The sequence below is a fragment of the Gracilinanus agilis genome, chromosome 4 (assembly GCF_016433145.1).
Source record: "Gracilinanus agilis isolate LMUSP501 chromosome 4, AgileGrace, whole genome shotgun sequence".
Lineage (NCBI taxonomy): Eukaryota > Metazoa > Chordata > Mammalia > Didelphimorphia > Didelphidae > Gracilinanus > Gracilinanus agilis.
Window position 1 is genome coordinate 445,929,025 of NC_058133.1, and position 16,549 is coordinate 445,945,573.

General features: G+C 37.6%; 1 protein-coding gene across 2 annotated transcripts in view; it reads left to right on the forward strand.

Moving 5' to 3' along the window:
- The first annotated feature begins 680 nt into the window (after positions 1-680).
- SNX7 (sorting nexin 7) overlaps positions 681-16,549 on the forward strand; it is a 103,404-nt gene continuing 87,535 nt past the window's right edge. Inside the window, exon 1 of one of the 2 annotated variants that reach the window (XM_044672109.1) lies at positions 681-836. The gene's annotated coding sequence lies outside the window, so the exon portion shown is untranslated. The remainder of the gene's footprint in view (positions 837-16,549) is intronic. The other variant, XM_044672110.1, reaches the window with a different exon arrangement.

The window sequence follows — 16,549 nt, forward strand, 5'->3', positions numbered from 1 at the left end:
CCCCCCCCCCCCCGACTAAAGATAGTTGGCAAATGTGAGCACAGTGGAATAAGAACAAGAATGGGGGAGTGTGTGGGGGAGTGAAGGGAGGGATATAAGAATTTTCTCTCACTTCTTGCAATACTGTATTCATCTGTTCCTTCAGAGCCCTCTGCTTTCCTTCCCAATGGTAACTCTGCTGGTCCATTCTGTACATTCTTTCCAGACCTCCCCCTCCCCCGCCCCCCCAGAAGCATGCTCTGGTCTTCCCGGTCCCTGGAAGTCCTCCGTGGCTCCTTCCTAGTCGGAAAGCCAGATCTTTCTACGAGGAGCAGCACTGGGGGGATCTCTCATCCCAGCTAAGGGGCTATGTGCCTCTTCTCTCCCTGGGACTCTCTGTCTCCTACTGGTCCCGGGACGATGGTCTGTCCCATCAGAGGGTTTGCCCACAGTTTGATAGCTGGGGCGCCCAGCCCAGTTCAGCGCAACCTCGGCTCAGCCTCCGCGCCGCGTAGCCGGGCTGTGAGGCTGGCAGTTCCGCTTCTGCGCAGCGCAGCAGGCTCAGGGACTAGGGAGGCGGAGGATGTGCGCGGAGCCAATGGGCAAGCTCGGGGGAGTCGAAGCAGCCGGGGCGGCCGGCTAGGCTCACATACACAGACGGGATGGACAGCGAGAGCTGGGTACCGCAACCCTTCTCCCCGGGGCCCCCGGGTGGAGCGGGCTGTGGCGGTGGCGGCGGCGGGGCTGGCAGCAGCAGCGGGGAGAGCCCCCGAGGCGGTCGCGGCGCTGCTGTGCTGCTGCAGCCCGAGGTGCTGGACCTGGACGAGGACGAGGATGATCTGGAGGTGTTCAGCAAGGTGAGAAGGGCAGCAGCGGCGGCGGCTCGTCCCAGGGAAACTTCCCAAGTCTTCTTCCAGAGCTGCCACATAGGTTGTCAGCTGGGCCTGCCCACTATCTGGTCCTGTCAGGAGATTTGGGGGTGCAAAGGGGAGGGACACGAAGGGACAGGGTGGGTGGGAGTCTCCCCAGCTGCTTCTTCCTCCTCCTCTTTTTCTTCTCTTTTCCTCCTCTGATTGTCTTGTCCTGCAGCTCTCTGGACACCCGACCCAGGCTCTATGCAAGCCTCCAAGCCTTTGTCCGGAGAGAAGTTTGCAGCCTGGAGCCAAACAGCAGGACTTTCTGTTCTCAGCCTCTCCTTTCTCTGCACTCTGACCCACTGTACTTATAATCGTGTATCGCTTTCAGAGGCTGCAAAGTTTATTGTCCGACTGGGGTCAAAAACAGAAAGTTCAGTCCCAATATCCTCGACTCTTCGTCCCCTCTCCACTGCCTGGCCAGACCAGACGGTGCCCTGAAGTCGCTGCGCTTGTCCAGCTGCCTTCCTTTCCTTTCAGCGCTGAGAATTCCAGGGAGGAGAGAGCCTGCTTCTCAGAGGGCGCCTGCCTGGGTTTGAGATTGATTTAGATTGTTTTGATTTAGAGACTGGGAATAGAAGCCCCAGATTTACACAGATGTCCAGACGGGAAGGGCCCCCTGCAAATGGCTGTTGCCCTGCCTTAATCACTGCCAGCCTGGAGAGACTAGAAGGAGATTCTGGTAGAAATGAGACCCAAAGAGTCAACTTATGGAGAAGGAGATCCTACTGGAAACTTGTTTCCACACTTTCATTTAAGAGCAAAGGCTTTTCTCAGGAGCCCTGAGGCATTATGTCTTGCAAAAGTATTGAGACTCTTGGTCCTTGCAAGCTTGTCTTCCCCCTTGCCCCTCCCCTACCCCCCCCCCCGCCCCCCATAGTTACTCTTTTCAAAAAATACTTTTTTGGGGGCGAGATGAATGAAACTCTAGCTTGTCCTAAGTTTCTGTCAGTGGTAGTGGGTTGAGATCAAAACATTGTATTAATTACAACTGCTTTTGCAGCAGTTAAATGTTACATTGAGATCCTGGGTAAGTGAACTTAATTATAACCAGTCCTTTAGCTTGAGAATTGAGAGGATTGAGAATGGGGGGGTGGAAAAGTGAACAAGCTGGTCCTTGGCCTGATTTTGTAGCCTGAATTGATTAAAGAATAATGAGACTGTAAACTTTTTGACTGCCAGAACTTTCACCCAATATCTTTTTGTTCCCAAGGCCTAGAAGATGGTCTCCCTTATAATAGTCACTTTCTGCCTATCAAATTAAATGAAAAAGGAAACATTCAATACATTTTTGTTCTTCCTAGCATATGCCCTTAGGATCATTAGGCTCTTTAAATAGAATGTCACAATATTCTCCTGTTTTACCTTTCCATTTAAATGAATCTCTAAGGGGGGGAAATGGAATTCCTATAGGTTCAAATGTGAAAATTAATACAGAAAGCCTCGGGGTCTCTTCAAGTTCTCAGTCTATGATCTCATGGGACAATTTGGTTGAATAAAGTTGTTGAATAAATTAATCAGCTCTAAATACACAGACACAGAATTCAAAGTACACAATGCTGGGTTGACCTCTTTCTTCCTTCACATGGACACTCACTGTATATGGGGTTTTACCCTATATATTGCTTATGCTTGGTTAGAATGGAACATTTGTCTAGGCACAAGCTGTAATTTTGGAGGAAGTCTGCTGGGAATGAAGTAATAGTTTGTAGACTTATAAGCTCTATTTTTCATTGGACATACAAATATTGAACCTAAAGCCATGTGGTCAGATCTGTAGAAGATCCAAGGAAATGCAAAAGGCAGTTCTTGTTTCCAAAGGTCTTAAAATCTAGGTTGGAAAAGAGTTTACTTATCACGTATATGTGATCTACATATGTTACTGTTTAATTTCCAAATGATAGTGAAATCACTGTGATAATAAGGCTTCATGGAGGTGGGACTTGGCCTGGGGAATTGAAAGATGAGTAGGGGAGAGAACAATATTAGTGGGAATGGAGACCTTCAGCTTTCCTTAGTTGAAGGACAATATTTTAGAAAACTTTTAAATAATTGATTTAATCGATTGATGTCAGTCAGATAAAGCAATAGAACAGCTGTCATAAAGTCTCTCTACTTCTTGAAAACCTTCAAAGAAATCCTACAAGTTTTCCAATTAATTGTTTTAACTTAGTCTGATATTCAAAACTTTCCAACTCTTACTTCATCTCATTCTCTTAAACTTCATATATGTTAATGTTCTATCCATATTTCAAAGCTCAGCTGAATAACAACTCCTTCCTGACATTTTCCCTTGTATTTTCTGGTAGCTAGAAAAATCTTCTCCTCCCTCTCAATTCTCAAAGTATTTTCTATACATATATATATATCACATTTATACACATAAACATATACACACATTATAATAGACTATAAATTCTTTGAGATGAATGAATGCTATACTTATTTATTTATTGAAGTACTTCTAGTACCCAACCAAATGTCTTATACATATTGATTGTGAATAAATATTTGCCCCATTTATTTGGGTTTCATCTCTCTAACCAAACCATAAGCTCCTCACAGGCAAGGACCATGTTTAGTTTTATCTTCAGATTTTTCCTAGCACAATCCTTTTAATAAAGAAAATACCAAGTTGTTGAATAAATTAATCAACTCTAAAATGCTAAAATTTGGCTTTCTATACCATATCTTGCTTATGTTACTGAAACCAAAGTCATATTTCATGGTCAAAGACAGATCATGTTAAAAAGATCTAAGGCTAGGGATTATCTTATTAACCAAGGAAGAACTTTGGCAGAAGACTCGCTGAGTCAATCAAGAGATTTAAACTAAAAACTGAGGGGGAAGATAGAGAAATACCCAAAATAAAATAAAACAGGACAATATGTAAGAGAATAGAAGAGACATAAAAAAGAACAATGGTGAATCAAGTTCCTAATAATTTCCAGAAGAAGATAACTGAAAGTGAGTCAAGAGATTTTCTAAAGGCCTCTCACGTGGCTATAATCCATTATATATTTTGCATGTATCTTATATAATAATAAAACAAAATGAACAAGAAGTGTTATTACAAGAAGGTAAATGCAGTCTTAATGCAAGGAGATAAATACAAACAAAGAGGTATTATTGTCCTGCTACTCATGATTGGAATATTGCAATGGAAGATAATTTGTCCAGAAGAAATAGATCTACTTAAAAGTAGTCAGGAAAGCCTTTTGTGACAATCCACAAGAAATTTACATATGATTGCCTCTATGTTAGAAGCTTGTACTAAAGCTCAAAAGAGAATGAAACTCAAATATTATTATCCCTGCAACACTTCCTGCTGGTTTAACAATATGGATGGTGCTTTTCTTCATTCATTAATTCATTCAGCAAATTTTTATTAATAACTAATGTTTTATACATTGTACTAAGTGCTACAGGGGAAAAAGATCAATACCCACACCCCTGCCTTCAAATAATTTATAAACTATAGAGCAATGACCCAATGTTTAAACCAGGTATTCTTGATATTGAAATTGTATTATTTCTTCTTTGTTGATAGTTTCCTGGAGCAGATAAATTGAGCTACAGTCAGGTCATGATAGGCCTTGGCACATGTGCTACTCTAGAGCAATTAAGATATAATAGTATGCTGTTGCTTTACAAATGACTCATGTGATGCAATAGTGGAGCAGTTCTTTAGAAAAAAAAATTGTGCATGTGTTAAATTTTAACTGTGGCAGTTAAAAAATGGGATTTGGTGCACTATGACTTCTGCCAACTTGAACAATAACAAGAAGTTAAATTATGTGTTGAAAGGGTTTTAAATCACTATTAACCAGCTTACTTAAAGAATCAGAATTCCTCATTCCAAAGCATCCTGGATAAAAAGAGTTCACTATAGATTGATAACATTAGTGGAGATCCTTGTCAGGACAAATAGTGATTCTATAGAACCAGCAATTTTGAAAGTTAAAATTCTGAGATAAGTAGTATTTATCAGTGGTCTAGTATCAGCTATTATCCAATCATAAACAAATTATTTTAAAGGATCACCAAAGACTATGAGTTCTAACCTTAATTTCCTTACTTTAGTAGGGGAATTTTATCTCATTGTTCATTTGTTTAGATGTTGACAGATGAGCATAAGCATGTGACAGTAGCAGAATATTTTATGAAGGAAATTTAAATGGAGAAGTAATCAATATCTAAAAGCAATAAGAAGTACTTAAATCAATCAAGATCTTGGAACTAAATCTATTTTGATGGGTATATAGAAGAAGAACTAGAAAGTATATTTATACAGGCAATATGAGGATCAGCTGAGATTAATGTCTATAAAGCACTTAGAACTCTGGCACATAGTAGGACCATTGTATGAGGACTTCCTTTTCCTTAAAAAAAACCAGTCATTCTACAATTCTGTGTTACATTTCCTATTTTTCATGATTTTCAAAAAATTACAGATAATGACCCAGCAATCAAATTTGCCATTTTTTTTTAAGTTCATTTTGGCCTGGTCATTTGAATTCATTGAGGGTTCTTGAAGTTGTCTTGGTGCCTCTTTTCTTATAAGACATTAAAAAAAATCCTCATTAGTCATTTATTTTTGTTCTCTAATTCTGGTGCACAGATGATTATTCTCACAGAGAAAATAGATGTAAAATAGGAATTAAGCATGTAGAGTATATAATGATTTAATCACAGAATCTCATTTAGAAGAGACCTCAGAAACTATCTGAACAGGAATGCCCTTTATGCATATTGTTTATCCATTCTACTTAAAGGCAGAGAGAGACACTACTTATTGCTGGGATGATAACCTATTTCTGTTTTGGAGTGTTGTAATTTTTATGAAGTTTTCTTATTTAAAATTTGTATCTGCCTCTCTGCAACTTATGGTGATTTCTGAATTACTCAAGGTAAGCAACAATTTTAACAGGGTTTTGTTTTATGATTTCAATGGTCATATATCTGTACTTGTGTTGACACTGAACTTACAGAAATTCCAGAGTGGACCAACTGAAACTGGATTAAATTAGCTTCCCCAGCTTCAGCTGATTCTCTCTCTCAGCTGACTAATATTTTTCATGCCACACCCATATGGTTTATTGCCCTTATTGCGTTGTTTTTAATTCTGTGGCTATTAAGAATGCATATTATAGCATGGAACACAAAAATTAGAATTCTCATAGTGCACATTTTAGTGATCATTATAGGTATGGCAGAAGCCATTGGTTTGGGAATGCTATGTTTCTAAATTATTAAAAGTCAAAATGAAGAAATCTCAGTTGCATTGAAATGTAGAGGAAAGTGTGGACTAAAATGAAAACCAGTATCAAGAACTGATAAACTGCTGCTTTGAAATAGCCTAAGTAATCCTTTGGAAACAAGCATAGGGACCTGGCTGCCAGAAAGATTGCTAGTATATCTTCCAGAGTTCAGTGTAGGCTTCTTGAAGTTGGAAAAGCAGTGAGAAGACCAGTAAAAAAAAAAAAATCTGCTACCCTTTGCTATGAAGAAAAAAAATTGTCATAGGCAAGACAATACAAAACCTGGAGTACTGAAAATTAGAAAGAAAGGTCATTTTAATGATAGCAAGTTATATAAAACAAGTATTTATAATAAAAGATGAATATTGCATATTGCAGACTTTTAGAGATAAAATAATGTGATTATTTTACTTTGTCTCAAGTTTTTACATACTGCTATATATTTGTTGCTCCAGTTTTCTTTCTCAGACTACATGAAGATAGTGATCACAATCCTTCCTCCCCCTCAAGCCTTCTTTTCTCTAGTCTTAAACAGCACCAGTTCCATATACTGATGCTCATGACTTGATTTTGAGGTCCTCTGATACCCAGATTTGTTATCCTTTTGAAATCCTAGATTAAAGATATAGCAAATGCTCTAGTCTCATTCTCCCACTGCTCATTTGCACTGGCAGGCTGATTTGCCCGAAGGTGGTTGGCTTCTTTATGAAGGTTCCTAAGGGTATGGTTTTTCTGGTTTTGTAGCTAATGATTCTCCACCAGGGTGTTTTATCTAATTATTATCATTTGATATCACTTTCTAGCCAGAATTACTTAGCCATTAGAAGGAAGCATTTCCAAAATGCATTCTCTCAAACCCAGGGACAAACTATTTCAAAAGTACAGAGTCCAAGGAAAGTGGGTTCAAACTTGGAGCAGATGATGTGGTGAAGGGGTAACTCACAAATCATGAAAATTGCTTTGCTAGAAATCTTTTCTCCCCTTTCATGAAATTCCCATTAAGCATGGTAGCTTTCTAGTAGGCTTCTGGAGGCCTGAAGCTACTTTTCCTCAGTGTAGTTTGTTTGGCCACAGCTCCCAAAGTAGCCCAAACTAGAAAACTGATTAAAAACAACAACAATGACAAAATCCTCTGACCCTTTGTGATTCATGTAATCATCCTCTGGTACAGGAGGCTGGGAAGGTGACAGAGGCTTTTCTCTATTTTCAGTCTCTATTCTCTTCCACTCTCCCATCCCCAAAGGAATTTCTAATTAGGGACTTGGTTGAACTGCTCTCTTTTCTTGGTTAGCAGGCACTCAAATGCTGCCTGAATTTTGAACTTTCCTACTATTTTTTTTAATACTCACAGGATATGACTGAATCTCCTTGCCCAATATCTTTCTACTTCCTATGCAACTGCACTCCATTTCATTCTATGCCTGGAAGGCCTGTACTCCTTCCCCTTGATTAACCAGCTTGCTAGGGTCCTTGTCTAATGCCCTTAATGAAATGATTCAAGAGAGATATTCAGACTTTGTTCACATCTAGTACATTCCTCTGGATAATTCAGTCACTAGGTCTGAGCCTTCTGTAATCACTGAGAGAAAGGTATGAAACACACCTCTTTTAGTATCATTCTTTCAAGTTGGTGCCCAGAAAAGAGTACTTCAGAGCTGGTCAGTCCAGGACAAAGAACAGTGGGACTATTGTACCATTCACTCTGATGCAATATAGTATAAACTTTTGCTATAGTAACAAAGTTTCCAGCATCCTGAGATGGAACTTGGGACTTGAGTACCTGTAGAAATCATATTTTTACTAGCTGGTTAGATTCTGAAAGATAAATTGGTTCAATTGATAGAGTTTAAGATTTAATCAGGGATCAATAAAAAATGTTTTTAATGACTATTATATACCAGACACTGTCTGAGGTACTGGGGATATCAAGGGAAAAAAAAAAGAAACAATTTATCCCTTCAAGGAACTTGTATACGAAAAAGGAAGAAATGTAGGGTAAGCTAGGTAGCTCAGTGGATAGAGAGCCAGTATAGAGATGGGAGGTGAGGTCCTGGATTCAAAATGACCCAAACACTTCTAAGCTGTGTGACTCTGGACAAGTCACTTAACTCCAATTGCCTAGCCTTTACTACTTTTCTGCCTTGGCTATAGTTTTTAGTATGGATTCTAAGATGGAAATTAAGGTTATAAAAAAAAAAAGGAAGGAATGAACACATTATAATAGATATGTGTATACACAAAGATGTATTGGAGCTAGCTAGAAATTGCAAGTATTGTTTGGTAGATTTTTCAGTGTGAGCATTCGCATGTAAAAAATCAACAAACATTTAAAATTAGGGTTTGATTTATTACTTTACTCATTGTCTAGTCTTCAAGTGATGGAGAAAATGGAATTAGCTCAGATTAAACTTAAAAATAAACTTAAAAATGTGTCTTGTGAACAATTTCTCCCCAAAAGAGCCAGTTCTTAAATATTTACCATTACATCTCTATTTATATATGTAAATAAAAACAAAAGAAATTCAAGATTTTTTTTGAGGGGGGTGGTAGACTAGCAGCCAGCATCTGGGAGATCAGAAGAGGTTTACATAGGAGATGACAGAAGATCCCAAGTCCCACCCTGATACATCATAGACTCATCTGGCTATGGGCAAGTTACTGAAACTTGTGGAGTCTTAATTTTATGTTATGTAAAATAGAGATTTTAACATCTATAAAGCCTAACTGAGATGAGTGTTTCTTTGTTGTGAGGCTCAAATGAATAAATGTGTAAAGCCCTTTGCCAGATTTAAAGAGCTATATAAATGTGAATTTCTGACACTGCTGTTAATACAACTCCTAGTTGTCTCTTTTAGCTACCCTTATGAGTTAAATGGACTTTTGTGGGTTGACCTAGAAACCTAATCACCACATATAATGTTGTTTATATAAGAAAATGCATTATCAGCTCCAGAGAGATTTAGTAATGAACTTTCTGAACAATACCCACTTAGTTCATGAGTTAGCCTGTATAGCTAAAATTAAAGTGTGTTTTCAAATAAGGAAAAGCAGATGTCTCAATGACAAAAATAAGCCTTTTACATTAGTATTTGCGAAATAATTTCTCTTTACAGGTATCAGCAATTCTTTTGTAGAAGACATAACTACCATGCCTGAGCATATAATGGGGGAAAGAAGTGAACTAAGTTTAAAAATAGTCTTTCCTAAAGCTTCTTTGCTTTGAACTTGGCCTAATGCACTGCTGAAATGCCTTGTCTTTAGTAAAACTTCTACATATCAACAGTTCCTCCCTCCTTCTCTTACCTTGTATGTGGCAGGATTGTAATTTGTTTACATATTCAGGTATTTAAGTGAGCAATTACCGCTGCTGCCCAGGGAGAGCCATAGCCCCCCCTTTCCCCAATTTCTACTAATAATCGAACCATTGTGTTATAGTTAACTATATATACACATAAACTTCGCTTTGATAAATATTTGTAAGCCATTATGAAAACACACACATGTTTATGCCTTGTGTCTGTTTCCAGGTGGCAGAAAAGTATGGTAGTAAGAAAATACTCTGCATTAAAATCCATGGCAACTGTAATAAATATTTCACTCCTTAAGTCATGCAATGCCCTTTTTGGTAGATTTCTTTCCTCTTTTTTTTTTTTTTAACTACAACTGGAAGGGGGTATTTCTTCTTTTTAATTAACCTGATTAATAATGCCAATGAACAGAAGTCTGATTTCCTTGATATAGAGAATTCCCTGCAGGACAAAGACCTGATTGGACTGTTTTATTTGGACAGCTAAGTAGCACAGTGGATACTATGCCAGGCCTAGTTGGGGAGGTCTTGGGTTCAAATTTGGCCTCAAACATTTCATAAGTGTGTAATCCTGGCCAAGTCACTTAATTCCAGTTGCCTAGTAATAGTCTTCTGTCTTAGAATTAATACTAAGGCACAGAAGGTAAGAGTTTCTAAAATAAGTAAATATATAATGTTCTTTACATTTAGACATATATATATTTTTCCCAATTCCCATTTCTTTACTACATCAATGTTTATATGAATTCCATAGTCATCATTTCTTTCAAGGCAGTCATAAGCAGTTATACATACCTATGTTATAATTTATTCATCTCTTTCTAAATCCATGGGAACTTTGTTATCATTTCTTTATTGCCGCAGGGCTACAAATATTTTGACATACATATTGAACCTAGTTTTTTTTTCTTTGACTTTATTGAGGCATATTTCCAGAAATAGGATGTTTGTGTGTCATTGGTTCTAAGTAGTATAATAAACTTTTTTGCTTCTCTCTGCCTGTCCTGTATTCCTAGAATGCTTTCCCTCCTTAGCTCTAACTACTGGCCTCTTTGGCTTCTTTTAAGTCCCAACAAAAGCTCCATCTTCTACAGAAAATCTTGCCCAACTCTTCTTACTTCCAGTACCTTCCTCTTTTGTCAATTTTTTCCTATGTGTCTTATTAATAGATTGCTCTGTATATATTTGTTTGCAAATTGTTTTCCCAGTTAGATTGTAAACTCTAGGGCAGGGGCTATCTTTACCTCTATGTCCCAATACCAGTGCTGAACACAGTGCATGACACATAATAGGTACATAATAAATGTTGATTGATTGATAATTCCAACTTGTTTTCCAGAGTAGTTGGACAAATTTACAGTTCTATCAACATTGTAATAGTGTGTCTTTTTCCCCTCTAGTCCCTTTAATATTGAATATTAATGAATGATTTTTTTCATTATGGTTCACAGTAAATAATATCAAGAGCAGTTTTGCCAAAATTAGTTATTGTCCATTCTTTTATCTCCATCTCACAAGAGGCTTGTCTCAACAGTTCTTCTGTAAATCATTTGTTTTGGGACTCAAAAAATGCTTTCCTGTAGAGACAATATTAAAAATTGTCAGGTTCCTAGACCAGCCAATAAAAATCATATTACTTCTGAAATACTTTGTGTTTGCAGTGAAAAACAACAAAGAATTCTTACTGCTTCAGTACTGTTCTACTACTTACAAGAAAGGAAAAACACTTCAGTAGAACAAAAATATCTTTTTATTATATCTTGAATGTTGACATTTGAAAAAAGCAAGTTTAAGTGGAAGATGAAGTGGAAATGAAAGTTTCATAGATGCCAAAGGTGACTTCAAAGGCTTGGTTCTGGATACAAATACTTTATCTTTAATTTAATTTGCAATATATTGTATTCTTTAACTTTGATAGAGGTATAAGAGTTAAATTTTTTTTAAACCCTTGTACTTTGGTGTATTGTCTCATAGGTGGAAGATTGGTAAGGGTGGGCAATGGGGGTCAAGTGACTTGCCCAGGGTCACACAGCTGGGAAGTGGCTGAGGCCGGGTTTGAACCTAGGACCTCCTGTCTTTAGGCCTGACTCTCACTCCACTGAGCTACCCAGCTGCCCCAAGAGTTAAATTTTTTAACTGAGATCAGAGGTCATTTTTTGTTTCACAGTTGGAATGTAGGGAAGGGGAGGGAGATGTGTATCCTGTGCTACTTGGACAATGGTAGGGAAAGAAAAAGTATATGTGTCTGAGGGTGTGGAGGGCCAGGGGCTCAGGTAATATTTATTAACCAACTATGTGCAGAAAGAAGTGAAAAAAAAAAAAAAAAAAGAGGAGGTGGGAGAGAAGAGGGAAAGTACTTCTCACTGACCAATGGGTGGAGATCAATTTATGCCAGCTTGGTATTGAATATGGTAGATGAGGAGGCAAACCTCTTCTTTGTAGGGGAAAGAGGAAACAGGATTCAATTGTTGATTGATGTTGGTAATGTTTGTAGGCTTGAGGAGTTTTAGTCAACCAACAGACTTTACTAGATAAATCAGCCAATAAACATTTAATTAAGAACTTGCTTTGTATCCCCCCCCCAAAAAAAAAACCTTTGTTAAAGGATGGGCATATAAAGATAAAGAGGGGAAAAGTCCCTGCCCTCAAGAATTTCATGTTCTAAGTGGAAAGATAACATGTAAATAAGATACATGCAGAGAATATGGAACATGACCTTAGTGGAAAGTTCCAGAATTTGGGGATTCAGGAAGAAGATGATGAAAAGAGGCCCTTGAAGAAAGTGAAAGGAACCTGAGATTGTAAGATAGGGAGAAGAGGATGGAGAGTTTCATAGCCACAAGAAAATAGCTAATGCAAAGTCACAGAGATGGGACACTTGAGTGTTTTGTGTTACTGACTTGTAAAGTGGATATAGGAGAAAAATTTTTAAGAAGATTTAGAAAGGTAGGAATTTGTGAAAGATTTTTAAATACCAATTAGACACTTTTTATTTAATCCTGAATATAATTGGGAAGCACTAGAGTTTAATGAGTAGGGGAAAGACTTGGTTAGAATTTTAGGAAAGTCACTTTGGCAGTTATCTGGAGGATGGATTGGAGCAGTGAGAAACCTGAAGTAGATAGACCTGTTTGAAGGCTATTGCAATAGGGTGGGTAATGAAGGCTAAACTAGGGGTGAGTGAAGAGAAAGAGATATATTCTAAAGGTGCCAAAATTACTGATTGGATATGCAGAGTAAGGCACTGAGGATGGCACAAAAGTTGGGAACCTGGGAGACTGAGGAAATGATGCTCTAGTCAATAGTAGTAGAGATAGGCACCTAGATAGTACAATGGATAGAGTACTGGGCCTGGAGAATTCCTGAGCTCAAATATAGCCTCTGACATTACTAGCTCTGTGACTTTAAGCAAGTCACAACCACTATTTGCCTCAATTTCCTTATCAGCAAGAAGGGAATAATAACTGCATCTCCCTTGCAAGGACTGTCATAGAGCTCAAATGAGATATTTGTAAAACACTTAGCACAGTGCTCAGCACATAGCATGCATATATATATATATATATATATATATATATATATATATATATATATATATTCTGATTATTATTACTTCTTCTAGTACTATGGTGAGGGGTGGGGAATTAGGCTTGCTTTAGATCTTTTGAGTCTGAGCTTGTCTTGTCTATGGTACACGCTGTTTGAAATGTCCAAGAGACCATTTGTGATATTGGACTGGGCCTTAGGAGGGAAACCAGTGCTGGATATAAAGATCTGGGGATTATCTGCATGAAGATAATTGAATCTATGGGAACTGATAAGAGAGAGAAAAAAGAAGATCCAGCCAAAGAAACTGAGCATGAGAAAGTGTTGAAAGCAATAGAGAGAAACATGGTCTGTTAGAATAATCTATGGACCCCATTAGAACCAACTTAGTTTGCAAAGTCTCTATGCTGGTTTCTGTGACCTGAAAATGAGGTCACAGAATGGATGGCCTGCCCAAAAACCTTTGACCCCTCTCTTTGACTCCTTTCATTATTAAAAACATATTAATTTAGTTTTTTAGGACAGTCTCAAGTTTTATAAAAAGCCTAAGTACTGTATAAGGAGTTAACAGTTTTTCTCTCCAAGACAAAAAGGCAAGAATTAAGCTGCCAGGCTATGAGTCTGCTCCTAGACAGTCAAGGTCAAAATCAGGCAAGCTAGACAATGAAACATTCTGCCAGGTGCTTTCCAACACATAATGTTAAAAAACTTATTCATGAAGTTATCTCTAGAAGTATAGAACTTTTCACTAAAATAGCTTGTAGATAATAATGAGACTCATTCCTAACCTTGAATTTTTTTCTCATCTGGCTTAATCTTTATGGGAGAAATTTTTGTAAGTCATATGTCAATCATGATCTAACCCCTTACTATACTCTTTGTAAAACCATATACCAGTCATGATGTAATTCTGTAACCTTCGCATGTCTGCGCAGCTGCAAAACTTCTTTGTGCTTTTGTGTGAAATGGGTTTTGAATTCTGTATATATTAAACTTGAAGCTCCATGTCAAACTGGAGCAGCTATGGGCTAACCATTAGTCTAGCTGTTCTCAATTTTCTGTTTGTTCTTATCCACTGATGCCACAAAAACCATTCAAAAACCCTGTCGATATATAGGGCTGGACCTCTAAAAGAAAGTAGTGTCCTGAAAATGCAGAGAGAAGAAGGTGGTGAATAATCTCAATGCCTCAGAGAGGTTAAGGATTAAGACTGAAGAGAAAAAAGTTTTTGATTTGGCAAGTAAGAGATTATTGACTTTTTTTTTTAAGAGATAAAAATTTCATTTAATTGATGAGCCTGAAAGCCAAATTGGAAAGAGTTTAGAAATGAGTGAGAGGAGAGAAATTGAAGACACAGACTTTCAATGGCTATATGGTATAGGATACAATCAACATGTTATTTTCTGTCCTTGAAGACCTTATAATATGTATCATGATAATGTATTAAATGTGTAAACTAAATTTGTTTTTTTTTATTTAAGTTATTTATTTATGTAAGGAAGTTATTTAAGTTATTTAAGTCAGGTTATTTAAGTTATTTAAGTTATTTAAGTCAAGTTATTTAAGGAATGCTTCCTAGAAGGGAAGAATTTCAGAGATGGATAAAAATAACTTAGGTTGTGCTATGCTAAACACATCCAGTAAGATTTTATAGTGATGCTACAAATATAAAATGTCATGATATATTATTTATATTAATATAGGGCAAAGGATCATAGATTTAGAGCTAGGAGGGACCTTAAAAGCCATTGAATCTACCTCTTTTTTTTTTAAAGCTGAAGAAGAAAGTGAGGTAAAGAGAGGTGAATGACTAGGACCACACATACAGTTAGTGTCTGAGGTGGAATTTGTATGCAGGTCTTTCTATGTCCAGTGTTACATCCAGTTGTACCACACTGCCTCACCCATCTTCTTCGGTTAGCAAAATGAGGCTTTCATGTTGGCTTATGATGGAATTATTTTAGAGGTAAATGTTTCTCTTCCACTTAACTGGGATGATGTGTTTTTTGGAGTTTAGAAATTAAAACAGCTCACATTTATAGTTTGAATATAGTCTAAAGGCATTCCTGTTGCAAGCGTGTGCATATATTCTGCACCTTCTTATTTAGAGCAGATTATGCTGACAGCATTTCTGGCCATATTTACAGGTATGACTAAAATGATTTCCAAAATATATGAATTTAAAGACTATGCTTTTGGTTTGTGGTTTCCGCCTCAATTTGTAGGACTTAATCCTCTTTGTAGCTGTGTCTCTAACCACAATTTGTCCTATTCTCTTTTCTCTAAAAATGTCATTCCATTTGTAATTACCATGTACTGACCTCACCTGTTGTTTTGGCATGCCCACAAACATGCCAAATCCTCCACATTTCTGCTTCAGCAAGATTGGTAGCCTACCTTCTGCCTGCCCTACTTATTCTCAACACGTAGAGCAAAGTAATGGGGCATTTAGCCGTTATCCACCTCCAGTGCCTGTTCCTCAGGCTCCCACGATGATGTCGCAGCTGACCGATTTCATTGTGGGTCATTGCTGTGGATGAATTTTGTCATTTATTCTATGACATTAACCTAACGTGGTGGAGTAGATATATGTGTTATGGGCTGGATTTGTTCCAGGCTAGTACCTTTGTTTTGATATTGGAATTAAATAAGATACTTCCAATAGTTCACAAAAGTAGAGTTATTTAGTTTAGCCCAGAAAGACTATAAGGTAGACATAAAGGAAACAAAGTTAATTAAGAAGATCAAAATTCTTTAATCTGAGTTGCTCCTTGTTTTCCACTGGTCAGACATCACAGATGATTACTGGAGCTCCTCGTGGCTGTTTTGTACTCAGACAAACAGCAAGGGATGTCAACAACCTGGTCTCTTGAGCCAGATAAGTCTTGAGGATGCTTTAAAAACCTTTCAAAGAAATAATTAATCTCATTTGCTTTGGAACAAGGTTTAGGATGTTGCTCCAACCACAGAAAGCCAGCCTTAAAATCACAGAGATAAGGATTTGTGTTCTGCCTCTGACACACTTGACTTTGGTCAAGTCAATCTCTTAATGACCACAGATAATTCTAAATTACAAATTTCAAACAAGTTGCATAGGTGGAGCAAATTTTCTCACAGAGAATTCTCTACTGTGAAAAAAATTGTAGGTTCAGTCCAATATAGGAAAAAGAAAAATCTGAAGACATTGTATTTGATCTCAGTCTTTCCTTCTGAGTCTCATAGGCACTGGAAAGATTGGAAATAGCCGTACTTTGATTTTTGGCTTGACTTTGGTCAATAGGCTATCTCTGACAACCTCCCAAAAGATAACATGACCTTGATTTTGGCTTTCTTATTTAGCCCATTAGGATAATTAGGAAATTTTTGACAGCTTTACATACTTTGTAGGTGAGTGGGATGAAATAAAATAACCACCCACTCACATTATAATCACAAACCTGGAAAGAGAGTGGATAGTATAAGAAGCAGTCTTTATTCTTTCTCCTGATGAAAGGCAATTGCCCTAGTTAAAATGCCAATGCATGAAACTTTATATAGATTCC